This window comes from Aedes aegypti, chromosome 3 (assembly GCF_002204515.2).
Source record: "Aedes aegypti strain LVP_AGWG chromosome 3, AaegL5.0 Primary Assembly, whole genome shotgun sequence".
In the NCBI taxonomy this organism is placed as follows: domain Eukaryota; kingdom Metazoa; phylum Arthropoda; class Insecta; order Diptera; family Culicidae; genus Aedes; species Aedes aegypti.
This window is the reverse complement of record NC_035109.1, coordinates 88,168,475-88,192,635: the sequence shown is the minus strand read 5'-3', so window position 1 is coordinate 88,192,635 and position 24,161 is coordinate 88,168,475. Positions and strand designations below refer to the sequence as shown.

Here is a 24,161-nt window from a genome sequence, read left to right as displayed (position 1 = left end):
AGAGTATTAATAATAGTAGTTAATATTACCAAGATAATTAAGGCATCCTTCGTTTTGTTTGAACTGTGTTTCCAGCGTCAAAGCAATTGTGTAATGTGTATCGCTTTCCAGATTAATATGGATGTCATTTAACGCCCTCCTTAAATTTGCTGGAGATTAGACTTGAATATTTTACTCCAGAGCCAAAATATTGAGATTTATCGATTATACTTCAACAGTGTTGCCAGCTGCCAAATAATTTGGCATCCCGCATGAAAAACTGGATAAACCTGAGAAAAATCTCCTTCCTTCATATTTGATTTTGCTATTTTGCTGTGAGTTTGTGATATTGAACTTGACTTCTTTCTGTCTAAGCAGTTGTTGACTGAATGGTACAGTTAAGGTGAAGATGAATAGAAGCCAAGCCTCATCTTTTCAGGAGCAAAAATCCGGAGAACCGAAGGCCCGTTTGAGCTGAAAACTTAATCGATTGGTCACCACCAGCTAGTGACCAATCAATTAAGTATTCAGTTTAAACGGATGTTTGGTTCTCCAGATTTGTGATCTTGAAAATTTGAGCTTTGGCTTCGATTCATCTTCACCTTAACATACATTTTTCTGAACATTCGAATCTTTTTTTTTTCAAATTTAATGGGATGTGTAACATCTTTTCCTCATACAAATTATTTATCTTTTTGCATTACATTCCCTTTGAAGCAGAACCCGCGTTCCAGCTTAAGCACTAAGGAAGGTCCGGGTTTACTGAAGGCTGGGGTCACCATTTCTTACTTCCATCGAGCATCAAACCGTTTCTCACTTGAAATGCAGGAAATTGAAGCCAGAAGGAAGACAAGTATTTACACAATCAGTTCTTATACAATCATGGTTGATATTCCATCAGCCATAATATCCCAAAACTCTTTCAACAACCATAGGTCATCAATCACTCCTGCGCCAAACGGGACGACTGTAAAGGGTAATCCATTGGACGATCGTTCAATGTGTCCAATTCTGAACGCGGTCATTCCCGGAGTCTCATTTGCGTCCAACTCTCGCCAGCGTTGTTTGTCGCCATAATCATCGTCCTCCTCCAACCCATCCTCTCTGTTTTCCCACCAAATCGACGACGACGATACATGACTGATTGCGGGTAGAGCTATTATTTAACGGCCCAACACCGTCAACAACGAGTCGTCGGTGATCAGTCTTAGAGCGTGCGGACAACAATTCGTACCCGAGAATAAACGGATAACTCGCAGCAATAACTTATCATGGTATAATACCATGATAAGGTATTGTTCAGTAATCCAGGTATTGGCAAACCCTTTCAAGGCATTGAAATAAATCTCGCCTAACTTTTCAAAATGACCTATCTAACAATGTTGTTGTTGACTTGTTTTTTTTTGTATGAAACGCTAGCCAAGGACATTTTCTTTTGATTTATAGTGAAAAACTTCTCGAAAGCTTTAGTTTTGTACTGTTTTTATCTAAAGAGAGCGAGAGAAGAGATAATCTTCCATTGTAACACAGGTCTTGTAGTAAAGTCAATTGTTAAGCTATTGAGGACTACTTGATGTATTGAACTGCTATTAATTACTGTTGTTATTAACTTTTTTGTTACTAAATATGTTAATTTGATATTTTGCAGAAATCTCCTCCCGCTCGGGTAACGACGCAACCTCACGACATTCGAAGAGAGAAAGAGGTGGTGGACTATTACGAAAACAAATTCCCATGATGGGAGTTTTGGGCCCAGACCGACAGGTAGCTACGCGAGATGCGACCGGACCGGAGCAACCGCTGACAGATTCATTCATACACGTGGTATTTGCTGTTCGATTGTAGGTACACGTGTGAATAAGGGAGATAAGGAAAGCATCAATGGAAATCGGAGGCATTGATTGTTGTATTTTGTACATATGTTGCTTCCGGAGCTACCAAAAAGTGGCGCTGCTTCTGATGAAAACAGTAGCTTCGGTTGATACGACGTTTGCCCATTCGATTGGACGACGGTGCTCGAAAGCAATTAAGTAACGGGTAAACATGTAACCGGACGACTTTGACGAGCAGGGGGTTTGTGCTGCCATGTCGAGACGAAATGTGCGGTGTGGAAGAGCGGAGGGTAAAGCTTTGTTAGTCAAATTCATGTTATACAACCTTGTTGATTTCTTCTGAATATGGTGAAAGGCTTAATGTGACATGGTTTCCCACAAAGATGAATGATTCGATTTTTGGTGCTCTCTGGCAGTTTTGTTATCGTTGTTTTGTGAAGTAATTCTTTGCGTAATGGTTCGTGAGAAGCTCTAAGAAAAACTCCAGGGAGATTTTCGTGGGGTTCTCAAGAGAGATTTCTTAAACATTATTGAAACTTAATTTGAGAATTTACAACAGAAATTGAACGACGAATATCCAAACTAGTTCCTCGAGAAAATTCTTAGTACAAATCCCCAAGAAAATGCTGGAATTGGTTTAAATGAAAATCATTAGTAAAATATTCGGTGCTTAAGAGATATACTCGTAATTATAGCGATCTATTGTCCAACAATGGTGACCACGAAAAAATGGCTCGCTGAAGAAAATTATGTACAGCATTCTCTAAAGATACCTCCAAAAAAAAAGAATTACTCAAAAATATTTTGGATGAATAGTCGACAGGGAACTTGGTGGCCCAACGGATATCACTTCTACTTAGTTAGCATAGGATCGTGGGTTCAATCCCAGGCCAAGTCTGTAGAAACAACATACCATATATTGTTTTTTTTTTTTTTTCTACGGAAACATGTCTTTACATTATTTTGAGTACGTCCTTACAAGAATTCTTCTTTTCAATCTCACCGTCACAGAGCAATTTTGCAAGAAACATATTTCTGTCTGGAAAATTCTGCACCTCTTCACGTGTATATACCCGCAAACAGACAGAAACGGTGAACAAACTCTTGCAGATTGTTGCAATTGTACAACAATGCACTTTCAGGACGACGACGACGACGACGACGACGACGACGACGACGAAACCATTGACGTCACCGTCTTGGTCCTTGGCCGCGCCATAGTCGTTATTTCACTAGAGCTCTTCAGGGCCAACAATGGTGTGCTCTCACGTGGATGAGCACCTGCCGTTCTCCGGAAGGTGCAGCCACAGTCAACGTTCCGTTAGAAACCAAGCCGTTTCCCCGTGTTTGAACAGCAGGAGTTGGAAATCTGAGAAACGCGACGAGGAGGTCAAAGTGTAATTCTTCTATATAGATGCAGAAAGCAGTGCTGTTGCCCGAGCAGAAGAAAATTGCTGCTGGATGCCAAGCTAGAGGTTTTCATACCAGATAATGGATCACTGAAGGTAGTTTTTGCAAGTGCTCACCGCATCAAAACAAAGGCGCCACTGTATATGGGATTTAACATTGTGAAAGCATTGCTGTTCTGTCAAACACACAAGGCTACGGTAGCGCTATCTATGCTTCCTATAGCGGCCGTTTTGGTTATTTTAATGATCCATTGGCAATACTTACCACCGGTATAAAGGTATTTTTAAATGTTTCGAACTGAGGTTCGGACAATACCTGGAGTTCTGAACTATACCTTATTATGGTATGATACAAACATACGATATGCATAGATAGGTGCGACTTACTTGTTCCTACTCGGGTGGCTGCGAGGAAAACTTTCACTTTAAACGTCCCGTATGAACCTCTCGGGTGCCACTTGGCTGCGATGGGAGAAAGTTTCAATAGGGCGCGGCGACGATGGTTTTTGTCTTTTGCAGGTGGAACCCCGTCTGCAAGCTTGCCATTTTGTGTGTGCGTATTACAAAAGGTTACTTTTCAAAAGGGCCCTTTGAACGAGCCCGGTAACAATAGAGAAAAGTTTTCCGCCTACAAGGTATGCCACAAAAGTACGTATAATACTCCTAAGGGTATGCAAGGCTTAGAAAAGGGTAAAAAATCGGACAAATTGAAAGTCATTTGTCAGAACGATCAAACCCAACAATTAAGTTAACATTCCTTCAATTAAATCTTAATTAAATGGCCCTTGCAGCGCCAAGTTCTACACGCTCGATAATTGCCGTCATTAGTCGTGTAAGCCGACTCTGTTTAGCAAACAGCGTTCAACCACCTTTCCCCCCTTTGATCGGAACCATCCCATATCAAGAAGGGGACCATTAATTTAGTTACCAATTACCTTGATAGTCCAAGAAATGCAAATTTTCAACAAGCCAGCTGCTTATCCCGAAACCGCTGAAAAAAAAAACTGTTCATGTGCGTTCTCGGAGGGTAATAACAACAATTTAAACGTCCAACTCCTCGGCTCATTTCAATTAAAAACGATCATCGTCGTAACGGCGCAAATACAGGCAAAGCGAGCAATAACTGCGCAAAAACAGTTCCACTGCAGCTTCCCCCACGCTTCGGCCGTCGTCGTCGGCAATTTTTTCATACATTGAAACCTGGTGGTGGAACGTAAACACTTGGCTATCCACCTCAATCCAGCGGTACCCGAACTCGTTCCTCGCTCTCGTGTCGTGTCGTGTGTTGACGATGGCTAATTGCGAACCATCAAATTAGCTAATAACATGCACCGACTGCGACGACTTCTACGACGTCAACGGTTTTTTCTGGTTAGATCGAGCCTGTTGAGCATTCGATGCATCACTCACTCACTCACTCATTCACTCAACGGGAGAGTCCTCCGCTTTATAGGCTCGAGAATGCGACCGTTCGATAAAATGCGACGCATTTGCATAATATGCAGAAAGGGTGATCAGCAAATTGCGACTCCCGTAAGTTGCCCTCGAAAGAAGACGCTAAGACTACGTTAGGTAGAAATCGATGGCTTATTACTCCTGTAGAGGTATTCTATCTAAGTTTACGTTCCAACTGACACACAGCCTGCTCTCCGCTTATGAGATCTTCCACAATTATTTACTGCGAATCGATGGAGGAAATAGACTTGACCGCAGCTCACTCTATCTCCATAGTAGAGAAATGGAAGAAGTCTGGGAAACCGGGACTGGTCCATCATAAAACAGAGATGGTGGTGTTCAACAACCGCAAGTCTGAGCAAAGGATGCTTATCCCAGTAGGTGATTGTACCATAGAGTCCAAGCGATTCCTCAGGCATTATACCGGGAGTACTTCCATCAGGATTGCTTCTGTAAATTTCATAAGGAGTTCCTCCAGGGAATCGATCAAGATATTCTTCCAAGGATTGTATCAGGAGTGCCTCCAGTCATTCCATTAAGAATTCCTTTATAGATTCCTTCCGGAACTTCTCCAGGAATACTATCAAGAGTTTTAATGAGGTTCCTATAGAGTTTCCATTAGGAATTTCTCTTAGAATTACTTCAGAGATTCCTCCTGGTATTCTATCAGGAGTACAACCAGAGATTGCATCAGATGTTCTTCAAGAGATTGCATCCAGGCATAAGAAACACTCACTCGATTGTTGCGTTACCCTCGCTCATTTCCACACGCAATCAAAAGCGAGATTGCCGATGCTCCTACCAAGCTGAGTGTTTCAATTTCCCATGCGCTTTCTATTTCTTCGCTGAGCGACAAGTTAGACAAAAACGGCAACAAAATAAAGAGTGGCATTCGTATTTGAGTGCTGATGAGCGCTCCCTGACTAGCGTTGGGCGATTTTGAATCGATGTTCCGAAAATCGATGTCTGCATTCCGATTAATCGATTTTTTGAATCGATGTTTGGAGCACCTGAAATCAGTCGAATCGATTCTCTTCATTCGATTTTTTGATTCGATTCATATTGTTGAAATCGTTAAATATTTTCTAATAAGTTTGTGGAGAAGAAACCATATGTCGAACTAGTCTTGAAGTAGTTAATCGCTTCGATTGATTTTCAAAACTGATTTGATTGAAAGATGTTGAAATCGAATACAAATGCATTTGGTCTCATTTCAAACTTCAAAAATTTCAATTTTCATCCGATTCGAATCGATTCAAAAACATCGATGCAAAGGATTCGTTTAAATCGGTGAATCGATTCGACAGTTCAAATGTGAATCGATTTAGTAACATCGATGTTCTGGACAAATTTGCCCAACGCTATCCCTGACTGGTGACACACACGGCGGATGATTCAGTTAACGCGAAATCGGTACAATCAGTTGAATATCCTCAATTAATGAATGGTGAACGCGTTCGTACGTGTCTCCCAGGGGTTTGGTTCTCTCTCCGCTCCGTGAGTCTTTTGATTTTCGGGTTATCTCAATTAATTGTGATTCGTCTGGAATGCGTTCACCCTAGTAGCGTTTGACTGTCACTATACTTTCGGTGGCAGCTTGATTGCATCATGAGTTGCTACAGAGATTTCACAGGGGTTTCTACCACGGATTCATCAGGCATTTCTCCAGGGATTTCATCAGTAGTTCCTATAAGGATTCTATCAGGAGCTCCTTCAGAAATTCCATTAGGTTTTCCTACATGGATATCACCAGTAGGTTTTCTAGGGATTTTATTAGGAGTTTTTTTGAGATTTCATCAAGAGCTCCTGCAGGGATTTAATTAAGAATTCATTTTGAGATTCTCCATGGAATTTCTCCATGGATTCTATCGATAGTTTCTCTAGGTAATCCATCAGTAGTTCCTGGAGAGATTACATCACAAGTTCCTCTAGGGGTTTCATCAAGTTTCCTTCTAGGGGTTTCGTCAGGAGTTCTTCTAGAGAATTTGTTAGGAGTTTCTGCTAGGATTCCATCAGAAGTTTGTCTATGGATTTCATAAGAATACCTTGTAAGGATTCAATCAGGAAATCCATCATGGATTCCATCGAGATTATTTTCCATCAGAAATTCCTCCAGGTTTTCTACCATTAAATTCTCTTGAAATTCCCACCAGAATTCATGGATTTCAATCCGAAATTTCTTATAAGGATTTTCCATCAATTCCTCGAACGAATCTACCAGTATTTCTTGCAATGGCTCTATCAGTTGGTTATTCCTCCAAGGGTTCGAATAGGAATTTCTTCAGGGATTCCACCAGACATACTTTCATAGATGTTACCAGAAATTCCTTCAAGAATTCCGCTAGGATTTTCGCTAAGGATATCAACTAAAAATCCTCCGCATAACAAAGTGATAACAAGATATTCATTATGAATTCATTTTGTTATTTTTTTAGTATCAATACGAATTCTCTTGTTATCAACGAATTTAAAGCTGTTAGATCGAGGATGCCATCGACGGGTGAATGACGTCCAAGGTTTGTTATCATATTTCGATATTTATAACTAATTGATAACATAACTAGTTTTCTACGAGAGAAAATGACTGTATAACAAAACTTGTTATCAATCTGTTTCAAATGATAACACAATGAGATATTTATATAATATCTTTGATATACTTTTGTTATCATGTTTGTTATGTTGCCTGCTTATTCAACCAAAATGAAAACAAAGTAATTTAACATAACTTGTTTTCTTCTTGTTACCAAACTTTTCTCGGGAAACCTTCCAGGGATTCCTTTGAGGATTCCACCAGAGATTCCTCTATGAATTTCATATGGAATCTGTTCAGGTAATTCTCCAGGATTTCCACCAGGAAAACCTCCAGAGATTTCGACTGAAATTCTTATAAGGATTTCACTTGAATTTCTTTCAGAGACTTAATCAATATTCTCCGGTGATTTTACCAGGAATAAAAAAACATGTAATGAAAAAATACTGGAGGAATTCCTGGAAGAATTTGATTAGGATTTCCAAAAAGAACCCCTTAAAGACTTCCAAATAAAATTTCTGGTGATGTCTTGGGGAGGAAGTTTTGATGAAATCTACAGATATGTGGAATCCTTGGCAGATTTTCTGGTGGAATTACTGGAGAAAATCTTGATAAAATCATTGTAGGAATTCCTCGTGCAATACCAGGAGGAATTCCTTAAAAATACTTGGAGAAATTTTGAGTGGAATCCCAGTGAGAGTTCCTGAAGCAAATCTCTGCAGGTATTTTAGTTGGAACTTCTGGAGGAACTTCTAGATAAAATATTGTAGGAATCCTTGAAGCGATCGCTGTAAGAATGCTTAGAATAATAATGGAAGAATAAAAAAAAACACGGACATCGTCTCCAGCCATTTAGCTGCAAAGACTGTAACTTAACACTAGACAACGGATAAGCATGCTCCAGAGGCACAGCCGAGAAACATTCTTGACGAAAAGTGGCAATGGTTGAAGTGGGAATCGAACCCACATCTCATGAAACGATGCTCTCAAATGCCTGACGACACTAATCGCACGGCCATGAGGCCCAGGTAGGAATTCCTGGAATTTACTAGAGAAATCACTGGAGAATTTTGGAAACAAGGAATTTCGGGTGGAATTGTTGAAGGGATCCACGAAGAAACTCCTGATTGAATCCTTGTATTAATTTCTTGGGAGGAAGCAATCTCTTTAGGTATTTCTGGAGGAATACTTAAAGAAATTCTTGGTGGTATCACAAGAACAAGAACCCTTAAAGAATCTCTTTAGGGACTAAAGTTATCACTAATCTGAGAAGGACGTATTTTTGTGGAATTATTGAAGGAAGCATTGGAAGAATCACTGAAGAAATCTTTTGGAAAATTTTTGAATCAATCTCCAGAGGAATCTGTAAAAAAATCTATTGTGAAATTTACCATGGAACTCCTGGTATAATTTACGGATGAGTTCTAGGAGGAAGCCCTAAAACAATCCTTGGGAAAAGGCCTAGCGTAATCCCTGGAGGATTTTTTGTTGATGAATTTCTTGAGGAATTCTTAGAGAAGTTTGTTGAAGAATTCATAATGTAATTCCTGCAGAAATTCTTTGTAAAACCCTTGGAACTAACTCTTCGTGAAATTTCTCAAGGAATTGTTAAGCTCTGATAAGCTACTTAAAAAATCACTTGAGAATTTTTTTTGATTGATCTTTGAAGGAATCAGTTGAGGTAATCCTGAATAAATTGTATAGGAACCTTTGAAGGTACTTGGGAAGTATACCTGGATAAATTGCTGAAGGTATGTGCAGGAATGATATAACTCTACTAATGATAGATGGACCCATCGGCTCATACCGAATATGTCGGATTGGTACAAAAGAATCCATGGGGAAGTGAAATTGAAAAATAATGGTGAATGCTTTCCGATATGATTTCTGATACCTTCAAGTGGTCTTCTACATAATTGCAAAAAACTGCAACTCGTTGCAGAACTCGATTTTTAAAGCACTCATCGTAATTATCCAACTTGGCAAGCTTCGTTGGATAAATGTACGACTCAAGCTGAAAAAAATCGTCATACTATAACTGGTCGGCGTTAAGTCAGAGGGGACCAAGTACAAAACTTGGAAAAAGTGGATTATTCTCTCATAAGATGCGAAATTAACTTACCTCCGTTACACTTTGATCAGATTTGAAGAATGCTGTGCGAGAGATATGTAATAAATTTTCTTTGGATGTTCAACAAAAATCGATAAAGTGTGCAGTCAGAATGGACCAAGGGCTTATTACCATAACAGCGAAAATGATCAGCGCGCTGAGGAATGTGAGGAAATGAAAAACATTTCAGGAGATTTGTCTGATTTTTCGACATCGAATCATTCTTCTACTTATCCATCAATAGGAATTTATAAATATTGCTTAATTCGATGCATTTGAATTTGATTTTTGACCATTTACCATATTCGGAAGGGTGGTCAGAAATTGCAACAAATTATGTGCAGACAGAGCGGACCAAGTGTTGAAAAGCAATAAAACGATAGATTACTGCCTTTTTTGAGTCAATTTCAGAGTCCGATAGAAGTTTACGGTAGTCCTTTGGTGTATGTATGGCATGTCCTAGGACCCGCTTATTGGGCCAGCATATTTTGGTCGGTACTCAATATTTTCACTTGGTTCACTCTGACTGAACGCATATTTGAATATTTCTGGTCTTCAATGCCCTGACCCTAAGAAACCTTCATTTTCAAGCTATCGTAATGTCACTGATTTTGGTATTTACTATATGGATTATTTAAGGATTCACGATACTCGTGTCGGAGGGTCTCGATAATCTGTTTATCTTAGAGATATGCACCCAATTTGACCATGCAAGCATTAAATGATTGTTATTTTCTTAGAAATTGTTCAGTCAGAGTGAACCAACTCATTGAACGGTGGTCTATAGTTCAGTCAGAGTGGACCAAGTACACATAGTCCATCAAAAAACCGTTCTATTAGAGGTTTGGATTATGATTTTTCATGATTATCACTTCACATTTTATTGTTTGAAAGTAACATAAAGGCGTGTAGAAATATTGAACCAAAATTTAAACGAGTTTAAAAATTACAGAGCGTTAGACTTTAAACCCATTTTTCTCAAAATTTCAAAAATGTCACTTGGTCCACTCTGACTTAACGCCGACCAACTTGTTTCGTAAACTTCTATTACGGAACAATTTGCCGAATGATGTGTCGTTCAAGTCTCGTAGGATAATAGGGTCCTAAAGCCCTGTCCTAATTTTGGTATTAGGTTTAGGCCAGAAACACATGTTTACTCAATTTTTGAATGCTTTTCATTGGTTTACGGACAAAACATATTTTCTCTGATTTTTGAGATTTTGTCACACCCCTTGGTTTAAACTCAAATTTTGGGTGTATTTTGTTTTCCGTGTTCCTTCCGAAATGTCAAATAGGAACAACCACAGCAACACTCAAAATAGTTGCGTAATAAGAAAGCGTTGCGTAATCAATCATTACAGCACTGATTTCAGTTGTGTAATGATTATTTCAATACTGCATACTTCAGTGCAGGAAAGTAGGCCGTTTCACGGCAGATTGGCATGATGAAAAACTGCCTATTACGATGAGAAATTGCAAAAATGCATTTCCAGTTTTATGATTTGGCATCATACACATGTCCCATTCCCATGTATTGGCAGATCAGGAAAAGAAGTCGAATGGAACGAAACTATCGATTGACCCCGTTGCAAAGTCGGGCGGGACGGTCTTTTCCCACAGAATAGTCTCCTTTTTTGTTGTTTGCGGTCAGTTTGTTCGAAGTGCAATTTATGAATAATTAAAATCGAAAAAGTTGCTGCTGTTCTCTGCTCTCGTGTGTATTTGTCTATCTGATCCGACAGTGATGCAAAACAAAAAAAAAAAACACATAGGAACAACCCGCTTGGTCTCCTGCCAAGAGTGTTCAACTCCGTACACATTTGATTGCCATCGGAACGATAGGAGAAACGTATGGGTAGGTCTATGTGGTGTATTCATGTGTCGACGACGATTGAAGTCGGAGCTTTTTTCTCGCGTCGTTCTCTATTTGTTTACACCGCGTTCGCTAACCGTACAAACAATGCAGGTGTGCACCTACACCCGCTCTCGTCTACTATGCAAACGCGTCTTATTCTAGCTACAGTTTCGGACTTGTAAAATGCACCAGTGTCGTTTCCAAACAAAATTGTCAACTGATGGGAGGAAATAAATCGATCATTGTCATTACGCCCTTATGATAATTAACGCGAGATTTGTTCGGTTACTTCGCTTTTTGCTCTCTGTAACATTCATGATCCGCAATACATCATGAGAATCTTTCATCGTCTACTGCTACAGCTCGGATTATATCGCGAAGATAACAGTGCATGATAAAACCCATCTAAACAAGGTCCAAACCTGGAAACACTATTGCTATCAGATGTTCGGGGATTATCATGTCAGTAGAGTAAAACACCTACGAGAAAAATTGGTTTTGTCATCGCTCTCTCTTTGGAGCTCTCCTTCGCTGCTGCTATTTATCAATCTTATTACAACTTGCGAAACATTGACCGACACAGATGCGATGTTTTTCCTCGCATACTTTGATCGTGCTACGAAATCAATTGAGATTGCAATGCCTGGTCTCGTAACATTTTATTTTTGTTAAAAGTCAGTCTATGCATAACTTTTAAAATAATAGTTTTCACGCAAATTTTTTCATTAGTTTTCAAACTTTGAGATTATTTGTAGTTCGTCTTAAAAAAAAGGATAAAAAAAAACATCTGAGTTTCACCATTTTGTATGCGAAAACAGATTCGGCGCATATTGTACGTCCGATACTGTATACGAGCGCGCAGATCATTCTCGGGAATAAAACACAAGACACCAGCGTATTTCTCACATATTGATGATGTCAGACACACATCAGGACGACGGACGGTACGTGTGAAGCGTTCGGTTTATTTGCATTTTCTTCTTCAAATGCACCGCCGCCGCCACCACCGTCGCCGTAGCCGTCAATTCACTCTGGAACTGTCAAAATCGATCAATATACCGCCGCAATCTACGCAGTAACAAGATGGCACGTAAAACAAATCACCCCTTGTTCGGCATGACAGTTTACTTGGATTAACTCCTCTCCTTGGAGCATCAAAATAAACTTAAATGTAAACAATTGATCACTTAGTTTCCAATCGAATGCACATTAAATTTACACGATCATGTAGCATTCAAACATCTTTAGTTGAAAATTAAACGTAATGCCGTTACAATAGAAGAATTTCGTTTATTTTTATTATATCAAGCGTGTGCTAGAATAAGGGCGCATGATCGATTTCTCTTCATCGATCCTTTCTTCTGTTAATAAAGGTGACAAGAATCGGGTTTGTTGGCATTTTTACACTTCAGGATGATAGGCAGCGATGCAATCTTGCGTCCTGAGGTGAAAAATATATGACATACCCGCACCTTTATTCTAGAGATGGTCGGGTCTCGGGTTTTCAAACCCGAAACACGACCCGAACCCGAACCCGACGGGTTCGGGTCGGGTTCGGGTTTGAAAATTTAAAATATTTCGGGTTCGGGTTCGGGTCGGGTTTGAAGGCTACAAAATATTCGGGTACGGGTCGGGTTCGGGCTTGAACAAAGTCGGGTTTAGTCGGGTTTGGATCGGGTTTGATGAGTATTGTGAACAGAGTAACAATCTAAAAGCTTTCGTTTGCATCAGAAACGATGAATTTATCATCGTTTCCAACTCGGGTTTTATTCGGGTTTTTCTTTGAAAACTTTTTCGGGTTTCGGGTCGGGTTCGGGTTTGAACAGCAATATTTTTTCGGGTTCGGGTCGGGTCCGGGTTTGATTTACAATTATTGTCTCGGGTTCGGGTCGGGTCCGGGTTTGAAGAAATAAAATTAGTCGGGTACGGGTCGGGTTCGGGTTTGAAAAATGTCAAACCCGACCATCTCTACTTTATTCATAGAAGAGAGGATCGACGAAGAGAAATCTATCATGCGACTTACGCCCGTATTCTAGCACACGCTTGATATATGCTTCAGTTTAAACTACGTTGAAAATCAGATATTTTTATCTGTGTTACTTGGATGAATTAGCGATTTAGCGTTTCAACCAAACAGTGTTCTATTGGTGAGTCCAATTTTCACAAGTCCAGAATAATTTGCGTTTACTCCTATGGAGGCGCTTTGATTGCACAACGACATGTGCCAATTAAATGAGAAACACTCGTGTCAAGTTTGAGCTGCTCGAAATGTGACACGTGTAAATTTGCGAATGACGTCCTCATCGCTTCAGATCCGTCGTCTGACGTAGTCCGACGAACAGCAATCAGCAACTTGTTAATCGCTTTGAGCTACTACTGTTCGAAAGCAGCACGGTGCATGGTGCACTTGAAAGAGGCGTGGGTACACGTGACTTGGCGTGTTGTGGTTGTTGTTGTTTTGCTGTGTTATGACGGTCGCCCTCTCTCCACCGCTCGTCGTCGAGTCGTTGATGGTGAATTTGTTGCGACGCGAATTCCAAACCGAAAACAAAACAAACCAGCAGTGAGTCCCCTCGTTCGGTGTTTTCATATATATTTTTTGCTGTTTGTTCGTTCGCTCCCCTTATTTTTACAAACAAGTTCAAGCGCTTCATCGAACGTATGTAGTGTGAGTGAGCTCTACTTCAAGGTCATGATCACAGCAATCCAATCTACATCGGTAAGTGTCCGTTATGTTTGCCGACACGTAGCGGTACTTGTAGCATGTCATGGCGTTTCTGGATGATGCCTACCTACACTCTAATTTATATTTACTCAAAAGGGAAAAGTGTGATCTCCAAGTGGTGGCAGCGACGAGGGGTGATGCGGCGAGAGAAAATCTAATTTTAATTACTCTCTTCGGAATGGTTGTTTATAAATAAACAACCGATCCACCAACTGACGGACGTGGACCCGTCAGACACAGATTCGAATGCGCTTTCGCCCCGTAGCCGTCCATTAGTGTGAGTGAGCTGAGTGTGTGTGAAGAGGCGCTTAGGCATTTCTTCGACTTGGGTGGTTCAGTATCTTACCAAGAAAAAACCAACAACCAAACCAGAAATAGTGAATGGAGAAAAATGAAGCCCACATGTGTGTTGTTTGCAGATGAGCGCTAATGAGAATTTGATGAGACGTGTGCAAGTGAGCCGACCTGGGGCGGTGCGGACCTCGAGGTTGATGGATCTTGATGTGGAAGAAGTAAGTATTTGAGGTGTGAGAACGACCTAATTGGAGTGTGAGAATTTGACGGATAAGTCAAAGAAGAAAAATCTGAAGCATGTTTAGATGGGGACTTAGGATTTGTGGCAAGATCTGGCAAATTAGCTTTCATAGACCACAGAAACCGGTTTTGCTTTGCATCTTTAGAGGTTTAAAATTAAAATTAAACTAAAAAGTGTAACTTATTTTCTTTTCAAGAGAATTGCTATCTGGACTTCCTAAAAATGGGTGACATGTTTCTTTTCGTTCCGGTGCTGTCAATTCAATCCAAGATTGCGTCGGAATTGCAAGCACTCCGCGAGCACTTACGAAACGCATGGGCATCATGGAAGAAAGTTTACGGTAGACCACTTTCGAGACGAGAACTTGCCCGTGAGTACAGTTTACCAGATCCCTGTTTCCCTGAGCGTGGAGCGGTCATCCTGTGAAGATAATGACGAGGAAGGAAGCCTTGAAAAAGTTGTTCGACTAAAAGGACAGAACGAATTTGTCTGACGCCGGCCACTGCTCCCAAACCTTGATTCACCGAATCCTCAAGGTGGAGGGAATCATCTATCGAAAGAATCGGTCCCTCTGGTACACGGATGAGCAGTGACTATGAAAGTACCCTATTACTCTGGAGTATCCTGAGCAGAAAAAGATACCGTAGGTGCCGAAAGAAAGGAACCCGACTAACTTGCCCAAGTGCCATTCCATTGCGGATTTCTTCGGCTCCCTTAGTGCCCTAGTGTACAAAAATAATTGGCGGGCTAAGGATACGAAGCAGTTGACCACGAGGATCCGGAAGGTCGACTTCAGTGCCGTCCTTCACTCTTGTAAGAGCATCGCGACTAAGTTGCGTCGTACGGCTGATCAGGGCCCCTTCTCCAATATTCAGTTACGTTCTTTTGAAGAATAAACATTATGTTTTTAATAAAAAAAAATTGAATTCGATGAAAAACAATTTTCGCCCAGCTTGCTAATATAGGGCTATTATAGAGCTACTTGCCCTGTATTAGCCGTACAATAGCCCTATAAGACAAAAAAGGCGTACTTTTCTTGACATTCCAGGAGATAAAGTGTCTTCGTACTTACTCCACGATAAACATATGGAATAATATCAAATGGCAAAGAAGGCTCTCAGTTGATAACTGTTTAAGTGCTCATAAGGACACTAAACTAAGAAGCAGACCTTTTCTCAGTTGACGAATTGTGCCTCGAAGAAGAGAAGAAGAAGTCTCCAACAAATTCCATTCAAACCCGTGAGTCGCGACTTGTCATCGCGTTGACTTGACCCGACCCAAAAATCCATCGATTCGCTCGTGACTTGCTCACCTCCAACCAAGCCTGCCATCGACTCTACACGGACTCCCGAGAACACAATTAATCTTATAAATATTTACCTCCAATCCATAATTTACACTAATACTCGATACATCTCTATATATCTGAACGCTCGTGGCGGCTCTATGCAGTGGTCCGGGCTCGATTTCAAGAATACCTGTCGGCTTGACACCTTGGTTCTCTCCTGGACGGGCGCGGCGCACTAAGAAAAGCACAAAGACGTGCGGCGTTATGCTACTACGGTCGATCGATCGACCAACGATACGAGGGGTTATAATTTATGCGAGTCTTTCTCACCACTGGCTGCGTGCTCCGAAGTTGGTTAGCCTCGTCCGACTTCTGTGAGCGCGAGATGCGGCCAATGATGGAATGGGCACCATTCACCGGATCGACTTGACTGGACCGGTCATCAACGGCGCATATGGTGGTGGTGGAAGTGGTGTGCTACCTGCTTGTTGTAATAACTCTATAAAGCATATAACTATCCAAATTGATTGAAAAAGTGTTGCTTATAGGCTCTTTCAAGCCTATAGGCTCTTTCAAGCGAGATCGTAAGCTCATCGTTTCGCTGTGGGATGGATTCGGTAGGATGGATCGCTCTTCATGTTGGTTAATTAGTACCTAAGGGTGCTGTGCATCGGATGCGAATGTCAGACCGATGAAGGAAGCTGTGTAGACATAGAGATAATTCAATACGGAATAATCTGATGATGAAAATTTCTGTTGTAGTGTAATGTGAAAAACGAAATCGCAGAAACTTATTTAGTTCCCTGTCACTAATCTATAAGACGAATTAGGACCTACGACTTATCTTATTTAAATTTTGTATAAAAAGAGTTTCATAACTATTATGTCTTTTATCAAACTAAAAAGCTTCTTATCAGAAGCTGGAAAGATTCTCATCAGAAGCTATCAAGCTTCTGATCAGAACCTTGATAGGTTTTGATTATCATCAGAAGCTGTCAAGCTCCTCATCAGAAGCTAACAAGCTTCTCATCAGAAACTATCAAATTTCTCATCAGAAGTTATCAATCTTCTCATCACAAGCTAGCTTATCATCAGAAGCTACCAAGCTTCTCATAAGAAGCTACCAAGCTCCTCATCAGAAGCTATAGAGCTTCTCATTAGAAGCTATCAAGCTTCTTATCAGGAGCTATTGAGCTTTTCATCAGAAGCTATCAAGCTTCTCATCGAAAGCTATCAAGTTTCTCAGCTGTAAATATCAAGTTCTTAGGCTATCAAACCCAATAGCTTTTTCATGAAGCGTATTTGTGGATAGGATTTTTGCTAAGCCAATGTTTTTTCTATACTGGATAACTTTTCGCTAGATGCTGTAATGAATGTTTCATTGAATTAAATGAAAAGTCCTTCACGTGAGTATCCTTGTACCCATTTTATCGTCACCCTCCGGAAATCATACACCGCTGCACCGTGATCCTCAAGTGCTATCCCCATGCCACCGCAAAAAACCATTCACCATCCATCGGTGGGATCCGTTGCGCCTTTGACAAACCACGGCGAGCGAGAGGCGGTCATGTGTGCACCAGCACCAGCAATAGCAAACACCATCATCCAGATCCAATGCAATGTGCAATACAGCAATGTCCGCACCGCATCGCATAGACTGACTGGTTCGCTCTAAACTGCAACACTCAAGGCAAGCAACCAGCGAGCCGACCGACCGACCGCTGCGCCACGATGCGTATTCACGGCTATAGGGGAAGATTGTGCAAAATTCCTGAACGAACCGGACGGAATATTGGAGTCGAACGAATCAAGACATTGTGGTAGAATTCAGTGTTGTAAGCAATCACGGTAGACGACACGTTCTCGCTGACATCGCTGTCGAATGTTCCCTTAAACATTCACAACACGAGCGATCAAACGAATGTCGGAAAGAAAAATGTCAATTGAATGCCTCTGACCACGATGGCTTCGCTAAGAAACATTACGGTTTTGTTTAATTTGTCTTTGGTTTTGTTTGTTTCTGTCATTTTTCGTAATAGGCGCTGCTTTCACTGTATTTGTGTCAGATTCGACATAACAAGCAGAATCGAACTATTCTTGTTGTTTATGATTCGGTTTGTCTAAATTCTATGAAAAACTTATGATTTATGCAAATGTCGTCGTGTCAGAAGACATTCAGTTGATTTTTGTGTTTCTCGATGTTCATTCTACCGCTCGTGATGTGTGTGAGAGGTGACGGAAGCGAATGAATGCAGAAAAATAAAATGACTGCTGACCATGGCAACGAAACAAATGTCACGCAAAGTCTCGAATGGGTAGAATACACTGTTAGATTCTCATCGTGTCGTAGGGGTGCTCTGATGTTTCATTTTTTTCCATTTAGGAAATCGAATGAAAACTCGATGTATCCGAAAATCTTTCGAAGAAACAACTATGATAAACAAAATAGTGTAAAACTTAGAATATAACCCAGACAACCAGAAGTCGCAGAAAAGTTCACGTAACAACTCGTTTATTCATACAAATTACATCAAACCCGAAAAACACGGTGGATAAAATCGTCAGATTGATGAGTTTCCTCGCATAAAACTCTTTTTTCTGAGTTTATTTGTTTCATTTTGTTTCGTCCCATACACTCGTACAAAGTAAGTTGAATCTATCCGTAGCAGCTGTCAAATCAACATTTGTTATAATAACTTAAGTCGCAAAAGATCACAGGTTAGTTCAGTAGAAAATTTATACACTCGCATTGTATGCTGTTATTCATCACATAATATATGCACGTATATCGCCTTCACTTTTGTACGTAGAAGGCCTTTTCGCGACATCTTATAAGTATGTGAATTTGTGCACACACAAAGCCTCCAGGCGATTTCGTTATACGTATATTTTAGTTGTCTGGGAAGCCATTTAAGGGCGCTACTGAAACTTAGTATGTCTTTACCTCAAAATCTCTCGAACGGCTCTGAATATTAATTTTCATCCTAAGACCTCTGGACACATTTAAAATCCTACTGAACCTCATAATTGGCTGTCAGAGGAGGCCATAACATGATTGAGGTCATAATGAGATCGGGGGAGATCATAATGGATTTTGAGTTGACATTTGAATCAGAAGTGAGAAACGTTGAAAACATCATGAAAATTATGAAATCAAGCCACTCTCCACTTACACCCCTACTGGAACACGGTATACTCCTTCCCTGGAAAACCCCTCCAATGGCACGGGAACACAATCTTTGTCCCCCTAAATTCCTCTCGGACATCAACACACTCTTCATTAATCTGAGGGTGTGTAAAAAGGGGGTCATAGCAGAAGAGAGTAAGCCATAAGGAAGTTTAAGGGGATTTAAAGCAATTTGAAATATAATTCGAATTGTTGAAAAATGAGGGATGTATGAAGGGTATACAAAAAATATAATCAGAAAAAATCAGGAAAACTCTACAAACAGCCCGTATAGCGGAATGAGTAAATTTTAGTCAATTTGGGCATTTTTATATCTGCCTTTCCTTCTCGCTCTGCTGAGAATTTGTATGCTGTCCTACTATTTGAAGCATTGCTACGCATTAATCCAGTCAATATGACAGTAAGTGTAAGAAACCACGGTGCAAATTGAAAATAATCATAAATTCATAAACTTAAGTGACTATTTTGAAAAATGCGTGACATAGGGGGAAGGGATGTTTAAAAACCCATAAAAACGATGAACGTAATTGTTCAATCTTTATAAAAGCATTTGAAGGGTATTTGAAAACATTTCAAATAGAATTGAGTCAAGTATACTGACAAATTCTACTACACACTCAGTTGAGCTCGGCTAATTTTCATTCTTTTGCCGAGATCGGCACAGCCGAGCAATCAGCAACTGAGATTTTGCTGATATGTCAGCAGAAAATCAATTTTGTTTATAGCAGCTCCTGTGGGTGCCGCTGACATTAAACGTCAGATTAGCTGAAATGTCTGCAAATGAACTTTAACCGAGATTTGCACAGCTGAGATCGGCATTCTGATTTAAGTGTGTAAAGGGTGATACGGTCAAAATTTGGTCAATTTCAACTCAACGTATTTTTTTTCAATTTTGCATGTAAAAAACCTGGACAACCCTCATTTTAAAGGAGTGTTTGTGTAGAATTTTGTTTGTTTTTATTTTATTTATAAATTTTCTCTTCAGTTGTCAACATGTCGTCCAAGCAAGAAGAGCAGCGTATCAAAATTTTGCTCGTGCATCGCAGAAATCCGAGCTCCACACACGCAAAGTTAGGAAAATGGCTACCGTCAAGCTATCATTCACCGTGCATTTAAGAAAAATATGAACTTCAAAAAATTGTATAATTTTCCCAAACAATTTGAAGCGAACTAGAATACCATTATGAAGCGTGCAATTATACCATAATTCAGGGAAAAATCTAAAACTAGTGATATATTTCAAAAACTTACTCAAAAATTGTGTTTACAAATGTCATGTTAAGGTCGCCTCGTACCGTGCTATGTGACCATTCACCGTGCACACTAGTGCACCATTTACCGTGCGTCTAGATTTCATCATGATTTAATTTCGTATTATGAAGAAACATTGTTGGTGAAGCAATTATATTGCTAGAAGTGTGTGCACTCATTTTTAAAGGTATTTAAATCTCAATTTACTAAAAAGTCATATAAATTTGAAAAAAAATCGCTAAATCACTATTTTTCCATTAAATTCGTCATAGTAGAATTAACTGTATTGTCCAAACCACATCGTATATGCTCACAAGCTGAATATGAAGCACTAATGCACGGTAATAGGAACCATACATATCAAAAGGGTCCATTCACCGTGCTTTGGTGTTTCGACTGAAACACAATACATATTTTTAATTTGCATAAAACCTCAAGGCTCATACGATGAAATACATCTAAATAGTAGTATCTAAAGTGAAAACTTGTTGAAATTATTGATAATTTCATACTCTAACGTTAAAATAAAAAATGTGAATTTTTGGCGTTTCTACTAAGGGTGTTGAAAAATCTCATTAATAAACAGAATTCACATATTTTTTACTACATAAACTAAATTTATCAAAGTGCATTATGACAAGAACTACTTCATTTTATCAGTTTTATATTATTTTGCCAACAAAACAATAATTTGTGTGTGAAACGGGGGGACGGACCTGGTGTAGTGGTTAGAACACACGCCTCGCACGCCGAGGACCTGGGATCGAATCCCATCTCCGAGATAGTCACTAAAAATTTCAGTGACGACTTCCTTCGGAAGGAAAGTAAAGCCGTTGGTCCCGAGATGAACTAGCCCAGGGCTAAAAATCTCGTTAATAAAGATAAAAAAAAAAATAATAATAATAATTTGTGAAAGTTCAATGAATATTCTGTAGGAATCTGTATATGTGCACGGTGAATGGAGACCGCACGGTGACTGGTGACTTAATGGTAAATCAACCGTTATAAATATAATCAAAGGGTTTGGGGAACGTTAGTTGACAGCCAGTAAGCCTGGATTGGTGGGAAATCGCATTGAGATAAGAAAAATACGACGGCCAAAGTGCGTTCGCGGAGGCTGTACACGACGATGCAGATGAAGTTGGACTGCGTGGTAATGGACGAAGAAACCTACGTCGAAGCTGACTACACAGCAAAGAGCATAACTTTTTCAAGTGATTTTAGGCACTGTAAGCTTGAGCACAGAAATAAGCCGTATATGTGTATATGATGATTTACCACAGTACTTGTAAGCCCTGTGCCCACAAGCAGCTTACAGCGGCAGTCAAAGCTATCAAATCGGAATGGGCTTCGCCCTAAAACAAAACAGGACCAAATAATACAAATAATTTGTTAGGCATGATAGAATTAGACGTAGTAAATTTTGAATTGCAACAGGATTGTTGCTACGTACGATTTTCAAAAGAGACAATCCTGGTGTCGTAATCTTAATATAAACCTTCGGAATCCGGATAGTCTTAGGAAAAAAGGGATTCTTTTCATCAAACCAAACTGTCTGAAACTCACACTCACCCGGTCGTTTCGGTGACTATCCGAATTTCGTCTACTGTGACACTTGAAGACATGAATTAAATTGATTCTTGATTTTTTGGTGTTTCTCGAAGTGAACATTCCCCTCACATGTTTTTTTTTTTAGTTTTTCACTTTGTTTGGTTTCCATCGTATTTAGGTACAAATAATTTCAGGTTAGACTGCTAGTATTTGCAGCATCCAATAATTTTCTGCTTTATATACGATTTATATATGCTCAGCAAGACAAGCCATAAGAGCACCGATGAAGCATATGGGAAATGTGACCGAATCATCCCATAGTAGCCTGGAGGACATCAGTTTAACTCTAAAGCACATTACTAAAAAAAATAACTTGGATGAGATCAAAGAAAGAAAGAGAAGCATGAAAGATAAACATTCTTTTTTTTCTTTTTTTTTCTGCAACCAACGTGCTATAAAATTTTGACATGTCTCGCTCCAGAGACTCAGTACGAGTAGGCAGTATGCAATGAGTTACAGAACAGGTGGCGCAGTTCCGTATAATAGTGTGTGTGACAACTGTATAAAGTTGAAAATGACACCTAACACCAATACATCGCTGATCTTGCCTACGTCACTATTTGTGTTTACAATTTAAAATCCCTTGACGCGAAAGCAAAAAGTGCGCGAGTTCGGAAGTTTTTCCACTTTTTTCGTATAGTTTTAACACTTTCTGGTAAATTTTGATAGAATTCCGCAGTGTGCAGTCAGTGTGTGCAAGATAACGACACAGGAATCGAAGAACAGTGATATTTGCATAAGTTTTCACACTTTCCCCAAAGAACCATGCAAGCGATCGAAATGGGTGACATTTTGTGGGCTCATCAAAGATCCGGGTACATCGCTTTATGTATGCTCCCAGCATTTCACATCTGACGATTTTGTGTTCAATGCTTCGATCCGAAAATCGTTGACAGGTGCAGATCAAAATAGTCTGGTCCGAGGCGGTAAGATTTCTTTGTGCAGTACTAAGAAACGTAATGCCAATTACAGCTTTTCCCACCATTCGTACTCCGGAATCGTCATGCGATGAGTAGAGGTCGTTCCCAAAGTTTTCAACGGGCGGAAGGAACTTGTGGTTAACCTTTTGCAAAATCACTGTTCACTGGAGGCGGAGAAATCGGAAAACGTTAATAGTTGAAAATGGATCTTCTTGCGATGTTTCACCGTTCCAAAAGGAACAGAACATACGTGATTCCGACTTAAACATGGATGTTTTGATAGAGGCGATTGAGCTGGCCAATCTCTCTACCGCTACGAAGTTCAGATGTTGATAGCCTGAACGATTCCGATTGGTCAGAGTTCGTCAGTCATGATGGGCTCAATTCTACTCATGTCATGTTAGAGGAAGTGGTAAGATTGGTAATGCTGAGAACACTACGAACGCTGATCAAACGCAAGCAAGATATAAAATCCAGCCAATGACAACCAAATATGTACCTTATTGTTTCTGAGCATTGTTTCACCACAGTGTTATTTAATTACGTGTTAATCTTTTCAGCTGCTCAGAAACAACAAGCTACACACTTGGTTACTAATAGTTTTTACGGCGTCATCAAAAAGTATGCATTAGTTATTTATACAGATGGAATACCCTATTTCGTGCTAGGCAAACCTGAATTAAATATATGATTATTTTGAATATTTTTATGTCTATTATGTTGAAATAGTCCAACGATAAATACAATAATCAAAAATCATCTAGTTCGAATTAAATTTCATGGTATGCACCACATTTTTTTATGTTACATTCAATTTGTTTCAAATATCCCATATCTACTCGTGCTTGCAACCAAACAGTGACGTCACCACTTTTTTGGTTACCAATACATATGCAAATCATGGTCTTCTTCACCTGTACTGTAGCTCATTGGGCAGTATGAGCCTATGTATGCTATAAAACGATTGTTTTATGCTGTGCGCCCTGTTTTCAAGTTGCCCGTCAGAGAGAGCGAGACGGCACCAACACACAGCGCACAGTGAAAGTCAAAAGAACAATATTATTTATGGCACGTACAGCGGCTCATATCAGCCAAATAATTCGCCAAAAGTGACTTTTAAACCTTTTAGCCCTGTTACCCATACCTTTTATTCGACTATAGAAAAGACTTGGTGCCAATCTTAACGGCTTATTAGATACTTAGGCAGCACTTTCATAGCAACCGGGACTGTCAACCAAGAAAATTACGTGAAAGAGTGTTTGAATAAACTTCTGCTGCTTTTTTTGAAGAAACACGGTTGTTCCGTAGGGTTTTAGCTGGATTTGTCATTACCATGAAGCGGTACGCCGCCAAAAACGTGCAGGTGATTCTTGAGGACAAGAACGAGAAAATTTCAATATTTAGTATTGAGCTATTGTCAAACGGAACCTAAAGAAGACCAAAAAAACTGCTAGTGACGAGAAACAAGTTG

General features: G+C 39.9%; 1 protein-coding gene and 1 long non-coding RNA gene across 2 annotated transcripts in view; one reads left to right on the top strand and one right to left on the bottom strand.

Moving 5' to 3' along the window:
• Positions 1 to 24,161, bottom strand: part of LOC5566168 (titin) — a 676,879-nt gene that overhangs the window by 309,555 nt on the left and 343,163 nt on the right. The gene's annotated exons all lie outside the window — the stretch shown is intronic.
• On the top strand, positions 22,127 to 23,393 carry LOC110679576. The gene is made up of 2 exons (XR_002502600.1): positions 22,127 to 22,686; positions 22,743 to 23,393. It is a non-coding gene; the product is annotated as an uncharacterized LOC110679576 (long non-coding RNA).